This window comes from Microtus oregoni, unplaced genomic scaffold (assembly GCF_018167655.1).
Source record: "Microtus oregoni isolate MIOR12 unplaced genomic scaffold, Mior012 000002F_ref0000024, whole genome shotgun sequence".
Lineage (NCBI taxonomy): Eukaryota > Metazoa > Chordata > Mammalia > Rodentia > Cricetidae > Microtus > Microtus oregoni.
Window position 1 is genome coordinate 43,616,794 of NW_024543061.1, and position 20,775 is coordinate 43,637,568.

At 37.3% G+C, this 20,775-nt stretch overlaps 1 protein-coding gene and 1 pseudogene across 3 annotated transcripts in view; both read right to left on the bottom strand.

Moving 5' to 3' along the window:
- Positions 1–20,775, bottom strand: part of Cntn3 (contactin 3) — a 396,565-nt gene that overhangs the window by 324,613 nt on the left and 51,177 nt on the right. The window lies entirely within an intron of this gene.
- On the bottom strand, positions 15,029–19,925 carry LOC121436147 (annotated as a pseudogene).

The window sequence follows — 20,775 nt, forward strand, 5'->3', positions numbered from 1 at the left end:
TCTAGGTGTGTAAAACATTCACTCTATCAACATAGAAGTGTAAATCTAAATTGGGGCAAACTGTGAACTCAGCTTGAATTTATACCTATATTCTCAATTCCAGCAGACAGAGGAGCCCAGCAGAGCTTCAACCTCCATCTCCTTCACATAAATAAGAAAGTATTCGGTTGAGTACACCAGACCAGAATGAACATAGAATCTGCGGATGGCAATAGTACATACACAGACACAGACAGACCGACAGACAGACAGACACACACACACACACACACACACACACACACTCATAAAACTCAGGCCTGCTCAACAATCTGGTATAGATAGAACACCCTGTATTTTTCAAGTTTTCTATGAGAGTTAATCAGTTTTTAATTCCTAGCAAGTAACTATTTCAAACACCAACTTAAAATATCCCTATCAATCAAAGCATGTCTACTACTTACAGGAAGGCTATCTTGAAATCCCCAGCCACAAAATATTTTCTATTTAAGGCAACGAAAAGTATAAGCGACCACCATTGCTGCAGGAGAAACATGCAACGCTGCAAAGTAACAATGCAAAATTTCTTAAAATGTCTATTGGGAGAAGGGGAACAGTATGGGGAAGTATGGCTTCTCCTCTTTTCAAAAACAGTATGGCTTCCCCTCTTTTCAAAGAATGAAATGCCTGTGATGCCAAATGCAAAAAAAAAATGCATTCGTTTTATTCAAAGAGATAGTTCTAATCCACTCACAATTATGCATCTGTAAAAAGCAAAACCAAAACAGAAAAAAACAGAGAGAAAAGAGGCTATGCCCCTCTTAATGACTTGTCCAGTCCTGTCCTAGCCTCAGACCACAGGAGCCTCTTCTCATGATGTCATCTTGATAAAAAAAATTACCTAGTTTGGTGTATGTTTTTTGCAAGATGCTCAGGAGACATGTAACTACTGGCAAGGAAGTTTGTACCAAGATGGGCTTATTGCCACTTGCCCTAAACCTGACTTACAGGGTAGAGATGAATTTATGAAAGAGGCACATGCCCCAGCAGATACACAGGAGAATCAGAATATTATGCTGTCCCTTCACTTCTAGAATCCTCCTAGACATCCATTGATTGCAGCTGCCCTTTTGGGAACAGATTGGTGACTTTCAGTTTGTTCAGAGCATGGGTCATTAAATCCTTTCTGCTTCTCAGACTCTCCTAAGACATGCCATGCTTTGAACATTCAAACCCATATCTTAATTTGAAGTAAAAGAAAAGGTCCTTTCAATGAGCCTTCATATTTCACAATACAAAAATGAAATGGAACTTTTCATAAATACATGATCCAAATTTCCCAATATCCTAGAATATAAGGCTAAAGAATGGGGCAGACATAATTTTGTATGTAAGTTAGTGATGTGGGCCAACTAGGGGCAACAGGGGCTGCCAGATTGCCTACCTGGTAAAAAAAATTAAATAAAAATGTGGTACTTGTTGGTATTAGACAATTGATAACTTGCCACATCTTTTCTCTAATTTGGAAACTATTTTTATTTTCACAAATCAAAAAATTAGCTTAAGACAAGCAGGCAACAAACAAGGTATTGGCTGTAACCTGGGAATTTGAGGCTTCTGTAAGCCTGTCTCTCAAAGGGGAAATATGGGACACCAACACATGGTCTCCTTCTGGGCCCAGCAAGAGAATTCATCAGATGAAACATAGCCACGTTAACCCCTGAGAATAATCTAAGTTCATTCTCTGGAACCCACATAAAAATGAGAGACCTGAATCCAGAAATGTGTCTTCTGATTACCTTCACACATGTATGTCAATCCCATGTCTACACATGCATGTCCATTCCACTCGACATCACACACATAATGATAATCATAAACAAACTAAAAATATAAATTGTAAAGAGTTTTGTGCTCAAAGATAAGCTGTGGGTTTTTTGTTGTTGTTGTTGTTTGGTTGGTTGGTTTTTGGTCACTTCCTCGGGCATCCGCCTGTATGCTCAAAAGCCTATGATGACCCCAACCCACAGAAGCTACTCAAAACAATATGTGCTGAATTAACCAACATTAGGTTTCAGGCAGCAGTTACTATACTTGGCTCCACATTAAGACCATTTGGGGAGCTATGCAGAAATACAGACCCCTCAGTCCCCTGAATCATAATCCTAGGCACTAAGCCCAGAAGTTGTATTATTTAAAAAAAAAAATCCCCATGTAATTCTGCTGCAGAATCATCCAGACACCCAGGAAGTATGGGCGATGACATAATGAGCCTCCAAACTCTAGCATCAGGGACGAGATGCAATGTTGACTTGTTATCGTATTTAACATGAGGTTTTTATCTCCTTTTTTCCTTTATTTGTGACTTTGCTCTGGGGACAGCTGAAGCTAGTGAAAAGCATCTTCAAGTTGCATCCCAAATCAGTTAACTTTAAAAGCAAGCATGGTTTCTGCACCCACCAACGAAAGCCTCATCAGAAAACATGGGAAGAGAAACAAATTTCCTCAAAAAGAAAAAAAAAAAGGTATACCATAGGGATAAAGGTTCATATGGAAGTAGTAAAACTGAAAAAGGTAGATGGTTATCAGGATCTCGAAAGGAGACATATGGAGAAGAAATTCTAAGAGCCCATAAACAGATGAATGACAAAAAAGAACGACAGAAGATAGAGGTAACCTTGGTAGAAAGACCTGTGATTCATTTCTCCAGACCCTACCAATCTTCACTCCACTAACAAGTCATAAATTCTGCAAGAATTCTCTGAAAACAGGAGGACTTGGCAAACAAAATGAAAGTGTCTCCCCAAATAGAAAACACTAAGCTGACTGATCAGAAATTCAGAAAACATGATATCACGTGATACTGGAAGCCATGACTGAGACTCCCCCCACCCTACTTCAATGCCTATCTACGGCAAGGCTTCTCATGTAAACTAGGACAAATGGTAGTTACTTGAAAGGGTTTTATGTAGATTAATGAGTAACTGCTTGAGAGACACTTAGAGGAACACAGTAAGAACTCTCCCTCCTTTGGTTATATAACCTTCTCATTTAGTAATTTGAAAAGAGACTGATTAAGGTTTTATCATAAGCTAAGAAATCCAGGAATGCTGAACTTGAGCTAAAATTCTCTTCACATGTATTTCTCCTGAGTCCAATTATTTTCAGGTTTGGAGAACTATTATTTTATTTAGCAAAGGGTTACTTAGAGATTTATTTTCAAGGAACAACAAAAAGATACATTCCTATTTATCCTGTCTTTTTAATGTCCATCTTAGACATGATTAACTTTATTAGAATGTGCATAATTGAATAAATATAATATTTACTATCATAGAAACATTTTAAAAACAGATTTTATTACATAAAGGACAGAAAGGATGCTTTGACACTTGGGTAACTTGTACCACTTTTCTTCCCTTGGGCAGGAGTAGAGGAAAGAAACAAAAAACAAAGCTGATGTTTCTATTGTGACTGTGAACTAAAATTCAGGATGGCTGAAGTTTCACAGCAAAATCCACCATGATCTTTATGACAAGGTATTTGTTCCAGGTATATAGGGCACATGTGTACCAACACTCCACAATCTATGCTCAGCTGTTGCCTCTCCTTAGTGGGCACTGCCTTGCTCCTTCATAAATATTCTAAGTATTATTTCTGGCACATTGGCCAATAGTTTTTCTTTTATCATATAGAGGGGCTTTTACTAATATTATTTGTAAAGTTCCAAGCTCATTTCAGTAGGTACAAAGATGTTTGTTCTCTCACCACCTCCCATGGATGGTCTTGAACATAATTTATAGTGTATATAGCCCCCTATTAATGCTCACAATGACACACAAACTTTTAATCTACTACTTGAGGAAGAACTGTTAGTTTAAAAGTTCAAGATCTGATTCATTTAAAGTATTCATTATTGAATACTATTGCTAAGAAATATTATTTAAGGCATTCAAAGGCAGGTTATCACAGTTCCTTTGTCCTTTATTGACTATCATATGCCGTACACTGAGCTCACTTAATCTTCTTAAAAAACATATTAAGATGGTATTATGTCTCATTTTTAAAGAGGGAAATTAACTTTAGGCAATGATGTTACCTGTTTACCATCATCCAGGTGACCAACAGAGGTCTGCTGTACATACCAAACTTGGACTTCAGTTGCTTATGTCCACTTCCTTGACTACACATATGTAGAAAAGTTCTGGAGGCCTGAGTGGCATCTCAGAGAATAAGAAAACAAACTCCTTTTGCAAAAGATGACTGTTCCATTTTCAGCACCAAAATCAAGTAGCTTACTTACACCAGCAGTAACTTTGTTCCAGAGGATCTGACACCCTCTTAGGGCTTCTCTGGGCAATTGCATCTATGTTTACAAACCCCCTATACAGATATACGCACATAACATGTAAGTAAAAATAAGAATTAACCTATTTGAAAAATCCATTAAGTTGCAAGATAAAACCATTTATTACAGTAACTTAGAGTACTTGCTCTTAAAATTGCACCCAGGAAAGCTGGTGTAGCTAGATTTTGAGCAGAACATAATTTCCTCTCGTTTCTGTATTGGAGATAATTGACAGGTAATTTGCTTCTTTAAGATTGTAGAAGGGATGTGCCGATAAGATGGACAAGACTGAAAGTGAGTAGGCTAAAAGGAATGTGTAGAGGCCATGAAAGGCCCTTGACACCATCTAAACAAAAAGGCACTGCATCCCATTTCTGCTTTATATTTACGCAGAAAGTGGGCTCCAAATGCTAGGAATAGCTGACGCACTGAACTGGCAGACAGCCTTCCAGAACCACATACATAAAATCTGGACCTGCATGACCTGTCATGTAGCACATTCTATTACAGAAGCTTGGCTTCTACAAGGTTACCACTCTAGGGAGCAAGGCTTCTAAGAGCTAGGAAAGTGCATGCTTCACAAAATCAGCCCTCTTCAGGGCTGGCAGCTGTCCCTGAGTGAGGAAGTATGTACCTGAAACAGACAGGTAAAATTCTTGGAGCTCATGCTCCCTATTGATTTATTTACATGTACAAATTTCCCAGAATTATCATCATGGATTCTCTCTTATCTGTCTTTAAATAAAAGTGTTAGAAGTAGGAAAAGATGACAGTGAACCGTTTCAGATTTCCAATTTCAAGGATATCCTTTTCACCACACATACCAGCTAATATTTCTAATGCTTTCATTTGACTTGGATACCGAGTTGACTGTAAATTCTATATTTGTCTAACTTTGGCACTTAGTACAGTGTCTCTACAATATCCCTTTTTATTATTTATGCCTCAGCTTTCCAAGCAGGTAGAAAGTCACCTGCCACTAACATTTCCTGGGCATTTATTCTATGCAACAATGTTCTGTGTCGATTACATTAACCAATCCTCAGAGACAGAGTTGGCATAGCCAATGGACAATTGTCAGGTGAGAAATTACAATTCGGGAGCTTGAATAATTTATATAGGGTTAATTATATAACAAACAAACAGAAGATCTACAAAAGTCTACCTCTCTACTTCCCTATTTTACAGAGTCCAAAGTAGATAAACCATCTGAATGTGTAACTATGCAGAGAATAAGCGAGAACTCCAAGATACCTATTTATACTAGCAATACAAATGAAGTTAACAATTCCCTCTGCCTTCTACGTATTCATACAGTGACAATGCAGTCAAAATATAAAACTGTTACACAGTCTGCTTTTCCACAAATATATTTTAAAATTTTAGTTCTAATTTAACATTTAATATTAAAATTGGAAATCTACTATGTAAAATGTGGCAAGCCAAAAAGGGGAATATTGAGTTGCTGAGAAACATAACATTCTCAGTAAAGGTATTTGCAGAAAGCAAAATATTTAAGAGTGCTAATTGTCAGTAATTCAGTTAAAAGGGGTGTTTATATATCCTCGGTGTAGGGTCTGGCTTCAATAGCTGGGACAACAATCAGATCTCAAGGCACAGCAGCAGCATTGTCTCCTGGGTACACATACTAGAGACACCTTCTTGTGTACACATCCAGCATGCACAAGCCTCTCTCCATAGCATTAATAGTAACAGCAAAGTCATATAATAAAACATTTTTTCAACAAAGTAGTGGATAAGTTACCCATGGTGGATTTGGTTGAAAGAAGACTACTGAGCGGAGAGAATGAACAAAGTATTAAAATATGTTTAATTGAAAAGTATGCTGTAGAAAATAGAGTACAATACTATTTTCAGGACTTTTTCTTAAATGTGAAACTTTAAAAGTGTGTAGAATATTCCATGAATACACAATGAAACTGAAGTAAAAAGAAAATAATTTAGGTAAGATCGAAAGACTTGTAACCCCTGAACCAAAGAAACCTGAGGAAGGCAAATATACGATTAGTTCAAAGGCATCAGCTGTATTCCACTTCATAAAGTATGGGCTAAGTATCTTACAATGATATTGTGTCAATTCTGTGTACAGATGATTTTTCATGCATGTAATTTTTATAGATTAACGTATTATTTTTCCTAAATTCTATAACATTATAAACTAGAACAGAGTTCACATTAAATACAGGGGACAAGTTGGTTTCATCTTAATAGTCAATCGTATCTGACTATATTTAAAAAAACAACAAAATAAACCAAAACTTCCTAATATAATCCTAATGTACATGACACTTGAGAATCCTAAAATGAGATACTATTAACTACTCACCTAAAATGGATTGAGAACTAGTCTATCACATGATGAATCAGAAACAACAAAGCCTTTAATCTCACATGATTAGGCACAAACATAATTGTCAATAGAAACCGGCTAATGATACCTATTATCTAAGTAGCATTCAAAATGTGTCCCAACACCCCCCATTTATTCCATTCAACAATTACAATTTTAAAAGTCACTTTTTGAGTTTACATTTGCATTATAACATATTAGTTACTGATTAAAGTGGCTGACAAGGAGGGCTGACTGAAAAGCCAAGGAAAATGGCACTGGGTTTTGATCCTACTACATGTAATGACTTTCTGGGAGCCTAGTCTGTTTGGATGCTCACCTTCCTAGTCCTGGATGGAGGGGGGAGGACCTTGGACTTCCCACAGGGAAGGGAACCCTGACTGCTCTTTGGACTGGAGAGGGAGAGGAAGGGGGATGGGGAGAGCAGGAGGGAAATGGGAGGAGGGGAGGAGGTGGAAATGTTTGATTAAATAATAAAAATAAATTAAAAAATAAATAAATAAAAAGAAGTGCATTTTCAGTCTACCTAATTTAAAGAATTCAAAGGCATGCCACTCAAATTAAGCAAAGAGCTAAAAACACAATGCAAGAGTCTGGGGATTCAAATAGAGAGCATAGATGGAATGCGTAGGAAAGGGAGACATAAGCAAAGCCAGTGGTAACTCATAGCATTGAAAAAGAGACAATGTGATAGGCGAACATGCAGTTAAACCCCAGAACATAGTTTATAGTGGGAATCAATAACCCTCTGGTTATTATATAAACAGTATATAAATAGGTATTTCAGATTATTTCAAAACTATCCTAACCACTTTAGAGACTTGGACTTTAATACTCCAGGCAAAGCTCCCATTTTAATCTGTGTCCCTGTTTTTTTTTTTTTTTTTTTTTTTTTTTACAAAGAATGTGTTAGAGTGGTATGAGATCCAAACTAGAGAAAGGAAACTACAGACTCAGGGAAAGTGGATGGATATGAATAAGCAAAAAATATTTTCCAGGCAAAATGATTTAAATTACACTGGTAGAACCCCACATTGCTAAATATAAGATTTTCAATATCATTTTCTAAATTTTACCTACATGTATTCACTTTTTTGTGTGTAGATAATAACTTATACTCCATCACTAATGCCCCTCATGAGGTTTCCTAAGAGTACTTCTATAACAAAACAATACAAGAGGAAGAATATATAGTTATATGAATATAGGATATATTTAAGACTTTCATGTTAAGTAACACAACATATTTCCATTGTTGACTGACATTAGAAATTCCAAAGTCAAATGGAAATACAAACACAGTGCAGAAGTATCTCTAATATGGAAGCAAACTGCTGATCATTTAATGAAGTCTTTTGAGAGTGTTTTCACTTTATGAGCTGGCCAGATAAAAAGAAATTAAAAGTGTAGAGAGCTGCATTGTGCAGTGCCATGAGGGTGGCGCTGGTTTCTGCTCATCACCCCCTCATGAGAATATGCTCTAAGTCACGTACTATCCCATATATGGCTAAGACTGAGAATGTGACTTGCTTCTGTGTACCTAGACCTATCTGCATTTCCCACATAGCTTGCTGGGGCTGGCTAACCAGGGGCTACTTTAGCTGTGGGTTGGCTTTCCCTGGTATTCGAAGAATGTTCAAGGTTCCTGAATAAACTGCTCAAAGAAGAATCCGGTGTTGCGTCTTCCTTGCTGGTCGAGGTGGTCGCGACAAAAAAAGCATTAAAAACAGCTTTTTTCCCTTAAATGGTTATTCATCATATTTGACAGATAGGTTCAAGCTAAACTTTCAGTTTGTCATGGGGGAGTCTATAAAGTCACTGGGGCTAAATAATCAGGAACTTGCACATAGGACTCAGAAAGAACACAAACTGATTTTTTTTTTTATATTGATCACAGACCACAAGGTAGAAAATACATTGGGGGAATTGACATGGAGGTCAGGCTGGAACTGAAAGAGAAAAGATATTATTAGAATATCCTCTCATTAAAATATGATGTGAACTGACAACCAAATGAGGCAATATTGTACAGTCAAACATTCAAGAAGAGAACATTCTTGGTTTTGAGAAAATAAGGTAGAAAGAACTACGCTTTGTCAGATCACCTTAAATCTTTATCTGAGCACAGCATGTTTTGTTCTTAATAGAAGATTTAGATTATAGTTCCAGGAAACTTTCATGATGAGTATAGATCTACACATCATCGGTAATTTTACCCAAGAACATTCATTTACAAGTATTTAACAAAGTTCATAAAGCCTGGAATATTGAATAAAATCTCTAAACACACACACACACACACACACACAGAGAGAGAGAGAGGGAGGGAGAGAGAGAGAGAGAGAGAGAGAGAGAGAGAGAGAGAATGGTTACTTCTAAGAGAACAAGGCTGGAACCATCAGAAGAGTCCCTTGAGGTGCTCATTTCAAAAGGCTATTACAGAGGTACCAGCTCTACCCTTGGTAGACAGGACAAGAACATTAGGTTGTAGTTCAGAAATCTAGAGTTTTCTGTAGGTTCTCTCAGGTAAATGTTGGTACAGCATGGTTGAGAACTACCAGGAAAATGCTCATATGCAATTATGAGGCACAGAACAAGAAAACTTCAAAAAGCACACAGTTCTACCTCAGTTAGTAAAGTACTAGCTATACAAGAATGAAGGATTGAGTCTGGATTCTTAGCCCTCACATAAATTCTGAGTGTGACAGAACTAGCCTGTGACCCCAGCACTGGAAGTGAAAGGGCAAAGAAAAATGAATCACAGGGGAATACTAGCACAAACAGTGAGCTCCAGGTTCAAAGAGAGACTGTTTCAAAACAGTAAGAAGGTGGAGAAGCAGGTGTGGGAGACATCTCACTGTCACTGTCTGGTCTCTTCACATACCTGAGCTGGTGAAGCTTGTACACATGGACATAAATAAAGCACACATGCACACAGTGTCCCAGTAGGTGGCTACTGGGATTTTGCCTGGCAGGTATACTGCCTCAAACCCCCACTAGTTAAATAACAGTAATTAAGTAACTACAGCTCTAAACTAAAATTAGGGTATCTATTATGTGCTTTAAAAGTTTTAAATAGAAAAGAACTGATCTGAAGGAAAAGTGGGTAATAACAGTGACAGAAGTTTAAGTGATGAGAGGGATGTCAGGTATCACAGAAGATAGGGTGAAGGAAGGGTAACATACATTAAGAATGTCTGATAGTGCTATATATTTTTTAAAAGCATCCTAAATTTATTCCTCAATGTGTATTCATACAAATATATAAATTAGGGTTAACCTACCAGAGGATAACCTTCCTTCCAGAAGCCATATGGTGCCAAATAAAAAGCTCAGGGCAGGTGTGGTACAATTGCTCTTCAATTGTTTGCCAGAGGTATCCTGGAGAACCCATAATCAATACAAGCTATTGCCATTGATCATTATTGTTCACCAGAACTTGATAAGACACTGTAGCTGAAGATTCCACATAGTTCAGCCATAGGACATAGAGAAATCAAGCTGGTACTGACCAGGAAGCTCACTCTCTCATGACTAGCTTTCATAGTACCAAAAGGTGCCATGTAGTCTTCCGGAATATAACCCAGAATATAATGAACACTGTGAGCTATAATGACCAGAATGCTAAAATAGTCCAACTGTATAATAGTGGCATGGACGTTTTTAGAGTAACTGACAGATTTCTGGTTTTATTTAATTTTATTTATGTCTAAACCCATAGGAGGAAAACCATGCCAGAAATGATACATTTGACCAAGTACCAGTGGTTGTAGAAATCATAATCTTCAGACGTGAACTTAGAACAATTTTGTTGCTAAATGGACATAGTTTGAAAATGTTCTCTAAATTCTATACCCATATATTAGTGAAGCTCTCAGATCTCATCAAACACAGTTGTTTGCAGATAACAATTAATATATAAATTCACAACAAGTACATTAAGTACATTAAGTCCAGAGACTTATTGTCTGTAGAGTGCCAGTCATAAGTAGGAAGATTTTATCATGCCCTCCACTGCCAAAGCTCAAGCTGAATGATAGCAGAGTCAGGGGTCATAGAGGTTGAAGAAGAAGCAGTGTCATCTGGATGTGACAAGATCACTGTACTCATGAACTTACAGAAGTTTTAGATACCTTCACAAGATCAAAACAAGTCAACATTCCAACATGGAGTAGGGATGGTATCAAGAAGCCCCACCCCTAACTAAGAAAATATTGACAGATGATAGCTACTAGGGAGGAAGAGTCCCTTTTCTTTAAGAATGTAGCCATTGGTCTTACACACCCAAATATATGGGCAGCACAAACTGGACTTGGTGGATTATAAAATAAAGCAGAGGCTATGAAGTTGGGAGGAAGCAGGGGAGCCAAAGCTAGATCTGAGAGCGGTTCAGAAAGGAGTATTATCAAAATACATTTAATGTATTTATAAAACCACAAATTACTATATTTAAAAATAAATGCCTAAACTACAATACAAAAAAATAGAAAGTGTCAATGTGTCTGAATTCTGATGAGAAAATTAAAGTTCTGGAACACTGTCAAAACAATTTTCTGCAATTTTATTCTATATGGCTACCTACAAACTCACTTTTTCATTTAGTGTGTGTGTGTGTGTGTGTGTGTGTGTGTGTGTGTGTGTGTGTGAAACTGAGGGTGGGAAGGAGGAAAAAAGGGAGGGAGAGAGAGAAACAGCATGTGTGGAGGTTATAGGACAACTTTTGAAAGTCAATTTTCATGTGTAGAGATTACAATACAACTTCTGAGAGTCAGTTTTCTCTTTACACTTTGAGTTCCTGAATTCAGGTTTTCAGGAGTGTATGGCAACTTCTTTTGTTACTCACTGAAACATTTTGCTGGCCTATCAGAATTTTAAGACTCTAAAAAAATATTATTTTGCAATCTTCCAACTCTGATTAATATTTTTAGTAAGTCTAAGTACAGTCAGTATCATTTTTACAAGATTCAAATTTCATCACCATTTCTGTAGTTTGAAATTCTACCTATATTTCACAGGCACCACTGAAGTTATCTTATGCATTCACAGCTCAAATTCCGGATTGACTTAAACTGTAAACTCACCAATATCAAGAGAAAGATCTCTTATTTAAATTTCACTTCAAGAACAGTTTCTGATCTCTCTTTTCTGAAAACCTGTACAGAAGACTTCTGTTGTAGTACGGAGCGGCAGGCTGTGTCCCGCCACCCAGCTAGCTTTACCCAAAAATAATTACACGGAAACGGTATTCTTTTAAACACTGCCTGACCCATTAGTTTCAGTTTCTTATTGGCTAGCTTTTACATATTGATCTAACCCATTTCTATTAATCTGTGTATCTAACCCATTTCTATTAATCTGTGTAGCCCAAGAGCTGGCTTACCAGGAATGATCTTAACCTGCGTCTGTCTGGAGTGGGAGAACCATGGCTACTCCCTGACTCAGCTTCTTTCTCCCAGCATTCTGTTCTGTTTATTCCGCCTACCTAAGGGTTGGCCTATCAAATGGGTCTAGGCAGTTTCTTTATTAATAAGAAATCACTCCCACATCAGACTTCATCTTTAGATATGAAATCCATTTTCTTAAAGACACCCAGATATTCAGTGAAACAAGGAGAACTGAACTTTTCTTGTTGTTGTATGGCTTACCACAAACACAAAAGCACACACCTATAAATACTAGTAACTTAAAAGCCAAATAAGCAAGGCAGCCATTCAGGACCTTTCACTTGATGTTCCACTCTGGGACAGAGGTCCAAATTCTGCTTTAACCACTCACGCTTGTCCTGTCTTACTAATCTCTCAAATTTCTCCATTTAGGTTTTTGTTTTGTTTGTTTTGTTGACACTTGAAGCACTCAGTACACAATTCCTCACATTTACAACATACAGCATGATTTCAAAATTGTCACTACATAATTTTATTTGCTGAAATTTTTTATTTTATTAATTCTTCAAACTGCTTTGCTGTTTTATTTTCCTTTATTCTCAACTCCACTGTGCTCTCCAACTCAAAAATTACCCTGGCATTTTTAACTATGTATTCCATGTTTTTTTTAAAAAAAATCAAGTTGAAATATTTTTATCTCAACTATTTAGTTTAAAATGTGCATGAATCTGAGCATATCACTATATACATAAACAAAAAGATATGCTAACGATTTATAAAACACAATGTTGTTTCTTCTGTAATCTGCTATTCTTAGTATGTAAAGCTTCTGTAAGTCAGTGGGGATGGCTTTAATCTTGTACGTCAATGCAATAAAAACCAGCATGTGCAGATGAATCAGAAGGGTTTTCACTTGAATACTATGACGTGTCATTTAACAAACACATGTAAGCACATGTATGCACACCACACACTTATGTCTTCATTTATATGGGATTGGCTTTCAAAGAAAATTATATGTAATTTCCAATTTTTATATGTTAATACATAGCGCCAAATTATTTGAAAATAATAAGACTTCACATTTTTATATAGAAAGCAGTAAGCACGACCAAAGTACTTTTCCTATAACTGTCATAATTATAAGCATCTTTGCCAAATTTACAGATTAATGGTGCCTACATTTCACTAACACCAACAATGAACATTTTGTAAACAATATTTAATCACTTTCTTTTTGTTTCATCACTAGTTGTCACATTTATATTCTTTTGTATCTTATGTGCATCTGACATTGTTCATTTATTCAGCATAGACATTGCCTCTTCTCATCTACTCTGCAAATTTTATTCAATATATTTCCACTGATATTAATTATGATAACAATTTCTATACTTCAAGGCTTAAGTTTTACTTAGAAAATACTTTTACCTTTTCTCAGTGGCTATCTTAAGAATGTGTTGTCTCAGGGGCCAAGAAATGGTTCAGTGGTTAAGAGCAGCACTGCTTTTATGCAGAACCCAAGTTCAAATTCTAACACCCAAGTTTGCAGGAGCCATACTGGCTAATTTACAGCCTCCTGTAACTACCACCCCAAAGGATCTATCGCTCTCTCCTGGGGTCTCCTGATACCAACACATGCATGGTATACCCACAGAAGGTCACACACCTGCACATAAAAGTAAATAAATTCCTTTGAAAAATAATGCTTAATCTAGCACTAAATTAAATAGGTCATCTGTCAATGGGTTGCTTAAGGTTTTCTTTTCTTTTTTTTTTTAAGGTTTTCTTTAATTCTTTTAAATTGTTATAGCTATACAAAATTCATGTTTATGTGTTGTAAGATAATGGACCCACCACTTTTTTACTCTAAATGGATAGCCATTTATACCAATAACATCTGTTAAGGGAACAATCTATCTATCACTGGTTGAAGAACCATAACTGAAATTATATACATACCTCACATTCTACCTCTGAATCCTACAACACAGTCTGTCACTATAATTGTCTATTCTTATATCGAACATAAAGATTTCTTACAGACACCTTGAGAAATAATGAAACTCAAATGTTCCTTTCCTGATCTTAACCTTAAATGTTAATAAATTCAAGTGAGGTTTCTAATTTTTCATAAATATTTTGGTCATTTAAATACTTTTTATTTTAAAATATGTAATTATTTTTATTGTATGGATATGACTTCTTAGCCTATGTATGTACACCACACACATGCATGGAGCCTGCCAAGGTTAAAAGAGGTCAATGCATGCCATGAAACTAGAGATGCCAATGGTTTTGTGCTGCCATGTAGGTGCTGGGAACTGAACACTGGTCCTCTGAAAAAGAAGGAAAAGTTCTTAACCATGAGTCAGGCTTACAGCACTCCAAATACTTTTTATTCTTACTCTTATTAAAATATTAAGGGAAGACTGACAAGTGAACTTTTTCACAAACAAAATGAAACAGAAACAAAAATAAAAGACACCAGATATCAATGTTACAATTCTTGGGGTATTACTATACTAGATTTTGAGCTATATTGTAGAAAAATAGTAATAAAAACAACATGGAACCAGCATAAATCAGAAGTACAGATCAATGGATAAAACAGATGATTCAGTATGAATTACAAAAACTACGGTTATCTTATTTGACAAAGATACCAAAAACATACACTGGAAAAAGACAGCATCTTTAACAAATAGTTCAAGAAAAAGTGGATGTCTATATGTTAAAGAGTGAAATAGATCCCTATCTATTACCTTATATGAAAATCAACTCCAAATGATCAAATGCCTCAATACGAAATCATTAATGTTTACATTGATAGAAGAAAATAAAGGCAGTACTATATAAGATACATAAAAGTACTTTTTATTTTTATATTTTTGATAATTACAAATCTGAAGTGATTCTGCTTTTATTTCCTTCACGTTAAGCCAGTCATGGAATTTCACAGTGATTTCTGGGGTGGGACCGAAGGAAAGTGTATTCAGAATGATCAAGGCCAAGGCCTGATTGGCCTGAGAAGGTGCAAGCAGGCAGGCCTCCCTGGGGAAGCTGGAGGAGCACCAACTGCCCTCCTGGCAGGTAGGTGTTCCCAGAGGGGGAGAGCTGGTAAGCAATGTCCTCAGCTACTTTCAGCTTCCACAGCTCAATCGGGCCATTGCCTGCCATGGCCAGGAGGTTGGCAATCAGCTTGGCTGCCTTGGAATCGTCCTCAGCAGAGATGATGGCTGACTTTTTCTGCTGCTCAGCCTTTTCCACCACAAATCTGGCCCTCTCTGCTTCCTGCTGAGCCATCTGTTTGGCTTCCACTGCTTCTGTGAATTCCTTTCCAGAAGTCAGATGTGTCAAAGACATGTCATCCAGGATGACCCCAAATGTTGCTGCTCTCTCTGCGAGGTCATCACTCACCTGCCAGGAGACCAGCTCTCGCTGGGTGATCAATTCTCCAGCATCAAAGCGAGCCACTACTGACTTTAGGATCTCTGTAGTGATGGAAGGCAGCACCTGCTCATCATAGTCCTCACTGATGCTAGTGTAGATACAAGGAAGCTGGTTGGTCACCAGTCGGAAGAGGATGGATAGTGTGATGTTGACCTTCTGCAAACCTTTGCTATCAGTGATGACTGGTACATTCCGTGATCATGAGCGGCAGTCAAAGATAACTGGTTTCTGTACCCAAGAGATGAGAAAGTGAGCCCCATCCCCTACAACAACATCCTGTACTCCACGGAATCGGTCAAAGATGACAGCTCTGTGCCCAGCATCCACATTATACAAGGCAGAGTTCACCACACCTCCTGCCACTGCTAAAGTCAGGCTTTGCAGCCATGATTCCTTTTGTTGCACCCACTCACACCTGCTTCCACTCTGACCTCCACATCAAAAGTACTTTTTAAATAGAATTCCATACACACAAGAATGAGGGGAACAACTGACAAGTGGGGCCTCATAAAACTAAAATGCTTTTATTTACAACAAAGAAAACATCAAATGAGTGAAGAACAAATCTACAGAATCAGAAAGAATCTTTGTCATTCACCCAATAGAAAATGAACATCTAGAATACACAAAACCTTCAAAAGTAGAGAATCATAAAAGTAACACATACAATAACACATGTATACACACACACACACATACACCAGCTATAACACTTGGGAGAGCAAGCCTTGGGCAGCACAATAGAACCAACCCCATTGGCAGAGGTATGGCAAGCCAGCTCCAAAGTTGTAAGCATGGGAGAGCTGTACCCATAATTCATTTCTCATATGGCAGCATGGGCTCATTTGGCAGCATGGGTGGGTAAGATATGCCCCCCGAATCCATCAATGCCTGAGGCAGATGGAAGAGCTGGCCCATTGGTCATAAAAGTGGTAGAGTTGCCTCTGCCCCTCATTGGCTGAACACTCAGGAAGAGTGTCCCTTATATCTGCAACACGGTACAGATGGCCATGAATGTGTAGTTGTGGGAGAACCAACCCTGAGGACGTGAAAGGAAGAGAAGTTACACTGTTTTAAGATGACGCATTACCTCACTCAGAATGGTGAGGAAACTTTAATCACTGTTGGTGGGATTGTGAAATGCAGCAGTCACTATGAGTAATTTTCCAAAAGGTAAATGTAAATTTAGCACAGGCCCCAGCTATATCATTCTGCAATGTGTAATCAAAGGACTGAAAATCCTGTTTCACAGATATTCTTGCCATGATCACAGCCACTCTATTCACAATGAGTAGGAGATTGAAACAGCTTGGGTGTCCTTCAGCTGATGAATGAATAATGAAAGTATGGTACATATACACAATGGGATTAGCTTTAAGGAAAAATGATATTATGAACTTTTCAGATAAATGGAAGAAATGAGAAAACATACTGAGTGATGTAACCCAGACACAGAAAGACAAATGCTACATGTTCTCTTATTTATAGAGAGTAGTTCTATGTAGATGAAGGCTGCTTGCTTGTTTCCCATCTGCCCAGACCTGAATAATAACACAGAAACTATATTAATTACAACACTGTTTGGCAAATAGCTTAGTCATATTTTTAGCTAACTCATACATCTGAAACCAACCCATTTCTATTCATCTATGATTGCCAAGTGGCTGTGGCCTACCAGTAATGTTCTGGTTGGTGGCTGGTGTCTTTTTCCTTTGGCAGCTACATTGTATCTCCTTGACTCTGCCTAATCTCTCTCTCTCTCTATTTCTGTTCTGTTTTCCCACTTGGCTTTACTCTGCTAGGTCATTGGCCTGAAGAGCTTTATTCATTAACCAATAAAAGCAACACATAAACAAAAGGACTTCCCACATCAGCTATGAATCTCTATATTTGGGTATATAACCTGAAGTAGCCACAGAATGCTGGTTTATTAGTTGTATCCCTTTTAATTTAATAAGTATCTTGACTAAAAGGCAACTTGACAGAGGAAGAGTTTATTTAACCTTACAAGTTTATATTCCATCCCTAAAGGCAAGTCAGGGAAATAACTCAGATGAGGAAGCTGGATTCAGGGCCCGAAGTTGAAGTCATGGCAGAATATTGCTCTCTTGTCTGCTTCCTATGGCTTGATTAGTTTGATATCTTATACCACTCAGGATCACTTGTCCAGGAGTTTTACTGCCTGCAGTATGGTGGGATCTCTCATATTAAATAGTAATCAAGAAAAGGCCCTCCCAACAGGCTTGTCTGCAGTCAATATGATAGAGGAATATTACCTAGTGAGGCTCCTCTTTCCGGATAATCATAGATGACAACAACAAAACAAACAAACAAACAAAAAAAAACTAACATACTTGTTAAGTAGAAAGGGACAATGTGGGGGTTGTGCAGAATTTGTTTTAAGGAGGGGGATACTAGGATTCATGCACTATGGGAGGGGAAACAGAAAAATCATAGAGACTTTATTTGAGAAACAGAAATGGTGGAATACAGAAAGAGAAGAATAAGGGGAAGATAAATGTCACTAAGGATATCTAAAATTCCATAGAGAAACATATTACTTCATGTTTAGTTAAAATACATGTGTTTATGTGAAAGAATGTATACTGTCTCACAAAACCCTAGTGACAAGAATGGGAACTCCCCTTTTATTTGCTGGTCAGGAAAGTTCTAAAGAATCTCAAAATAACACAGGCTATTGGCATTCTTGGTTGTCTCCAAGAAAGCAAGACCCTATCTCTGAAGACACCTCAAAATCTGGACACAGGTCTTGAAGGAATAGAGATAGATATGATCTTTAAGCCTCTTCTGTGAAAAATAAATCACATAGTAGAGGGTGCAAGGCAAATATTCAAGGGAGAAAACCAACCAACAGTCCTACCCAGATGGACAGTCTAAGAATAGTATCCGGACTAGTAATACACTGATTCCCATTGATGTAGTTATGACATTTTTATCTTGGGGTTAATAGCTGTCTAATTGGAATTGGGTCTGTTCAACAGAAGAGAATTCATGCTTGGTCCTGTAAACCCAGCCAAGCACTAATGGCTCATTATGACACAGACCCAGAAAGGAACCTATACTGCCATATTCCTAACTGAAATATAATTTGTAACTGTATTCTCAATGTGCATCCTTATATGTAGATATATGTTTAGCTCTCAAGCCTCATCAAATGAGTCATTTCTTTTTAAAAAGATGCACTAGTTGATAAAATTCAGAGAAAAACTCACTGTTGCATGATCAACCCCACTTGATACATCTGTAACACAACCCCAACACATAAGGATTAGGGAAAATCACAGAAGAGATACTGGGAAGATTGAAAAACTGAGAACCAGGATATCTTCTATTAAACAGTGTTTTTTAGACATATAGAGAACTTTAATCCATGGAACTTCAACAATTAGGTTGCCTAAACAAGACCTTCATAATGATGACACCAGTTGGCAGGCCAACACAGATGGGAAATTTCACAAGGCACGCCCCTAGATAAAGAGCTAGAAGCAATTAACTACTGCTAAAAGACAGAAAATACATTTTCTCCAAGAAGAGATCCCTGATAGGTTAGTCAATCCTCTGGGTCAGTGCTAAACATATATACACATGAGCAACACTAAATGAACTCATTTAGTATGTTATATATAGATATTTCCATATAACTGTATATGCACATGGGCAAACAAACACACATAGTTGGAGGCCACTCGTTCATTCCTGGATACCCAGACCTGAATTAATCACACAGAAACTATATTATTCGCAATACTGTTTGACCAATGTCTTAAGCTTATTGCTAGCTAGCTCTTCTATCTTAAATTAACACATTTCTATTAACCTGTATATCATCACATGGTTGTAGCCTACTGGTAAGGTTCCATCCAGTGTCTTGTCTTCTGTGTCTGTCTCCTGCAGTGGCTCCATGGCTTCTCCTTGACTCTACCTATTCTCTCCTCCTCTACTAGTTTGGAATTTTCACCTTGCACTATTCTGCTAAGCTAATGGCCAAAGCAACTTTATTCATTAGCCAATAGAAACAACACATATACAGAAAGACTTCCCATACCATTTCCCCTTTTCTGTTTAAATAAAAAATTAACTTTAACATAGTAAAATTACATGTAAGAAAACAGGTTTCACATAAGAATTGTAGTTACAATATTAAATCTTCTTTATCTTTGATCATAACTAAGAAAAACTATAATTTTATCTATTCCAACTCCATCGAAGATAACAGAAGGATATAATATTACCTAAGTAAGCAGGAAGTGCATTATAAGCAACTTCCAAAACTCTAGAATTGACAGAGACATCTTGCTGCCTGGACAGTCACAAAAGTCTCATTTGCAACGCTGAAGCACCCAACTTTGGCTAAGGCCTAGAATAACTGGAAGACCATTTTCAGAGGCAGGAAAATTTCCAAAACTGTCTTACCCTGTCTTGGCAAGGTTTGACAGTCTTTTTTTTCTGCATCCTGCTTCTCCTGTATAGACACTGTGCATTTTGTCAGTGGTTGATGTATGTGTAGTTCCTTGCCCAAAGACCAGGTTTTTTTTCTAGAAAAAAACAAGCTCCAAATGGAGTGTCTTATTGTTCAACATTCCCTCACATACATAGACAGGAATAATAGTTGAAGAAGAGTTCATGAATTTGAGAGTAAGTAGAAGGAAACACAAGAAAAGATGGAGGGAAAAGATTTATAAATACAAAAATACTGTGCTCCTGTATGAAATAAATTCTCAAAAAAATTTAAACCCTCTACATTAAAAATATGTACATCCTCATTTCTATAGAGTGATAATTTGCATTTGAAAACACAGCTAGAGCACCACTAAGTTTCATAATGTAGTTTCCATATTGATGCTGCAGGTGTTTTAGACCTGAAGTCTAACACACAAAGACAGAGAGACAGAGACTCTAGAATGGATAGTCTTAGTTCCTATTCGCATTACTGTGGGGGGGGGGGGGCACGTTGAAAAAAAACAATTTAAGAAAGAAGGGCTTGGTTTGCACCCTATTCCATATAACAGTCCACTATTACATGAAAGTAAAGGCCTCAGGAACTTTGAATAATTAATCATATCATACCTACAGTTAAGAGCAGACAGCAGTGAATTCATGCATAAATGGAATGCTCAGCTCAATTCTCATTTTCTTGGTCTAGGGTTCAACGCATGAAGTGATGACACCCATATTCAGGGTGGGTCTTCCCCTCATGGTTGACCTAATTAACAAAATTC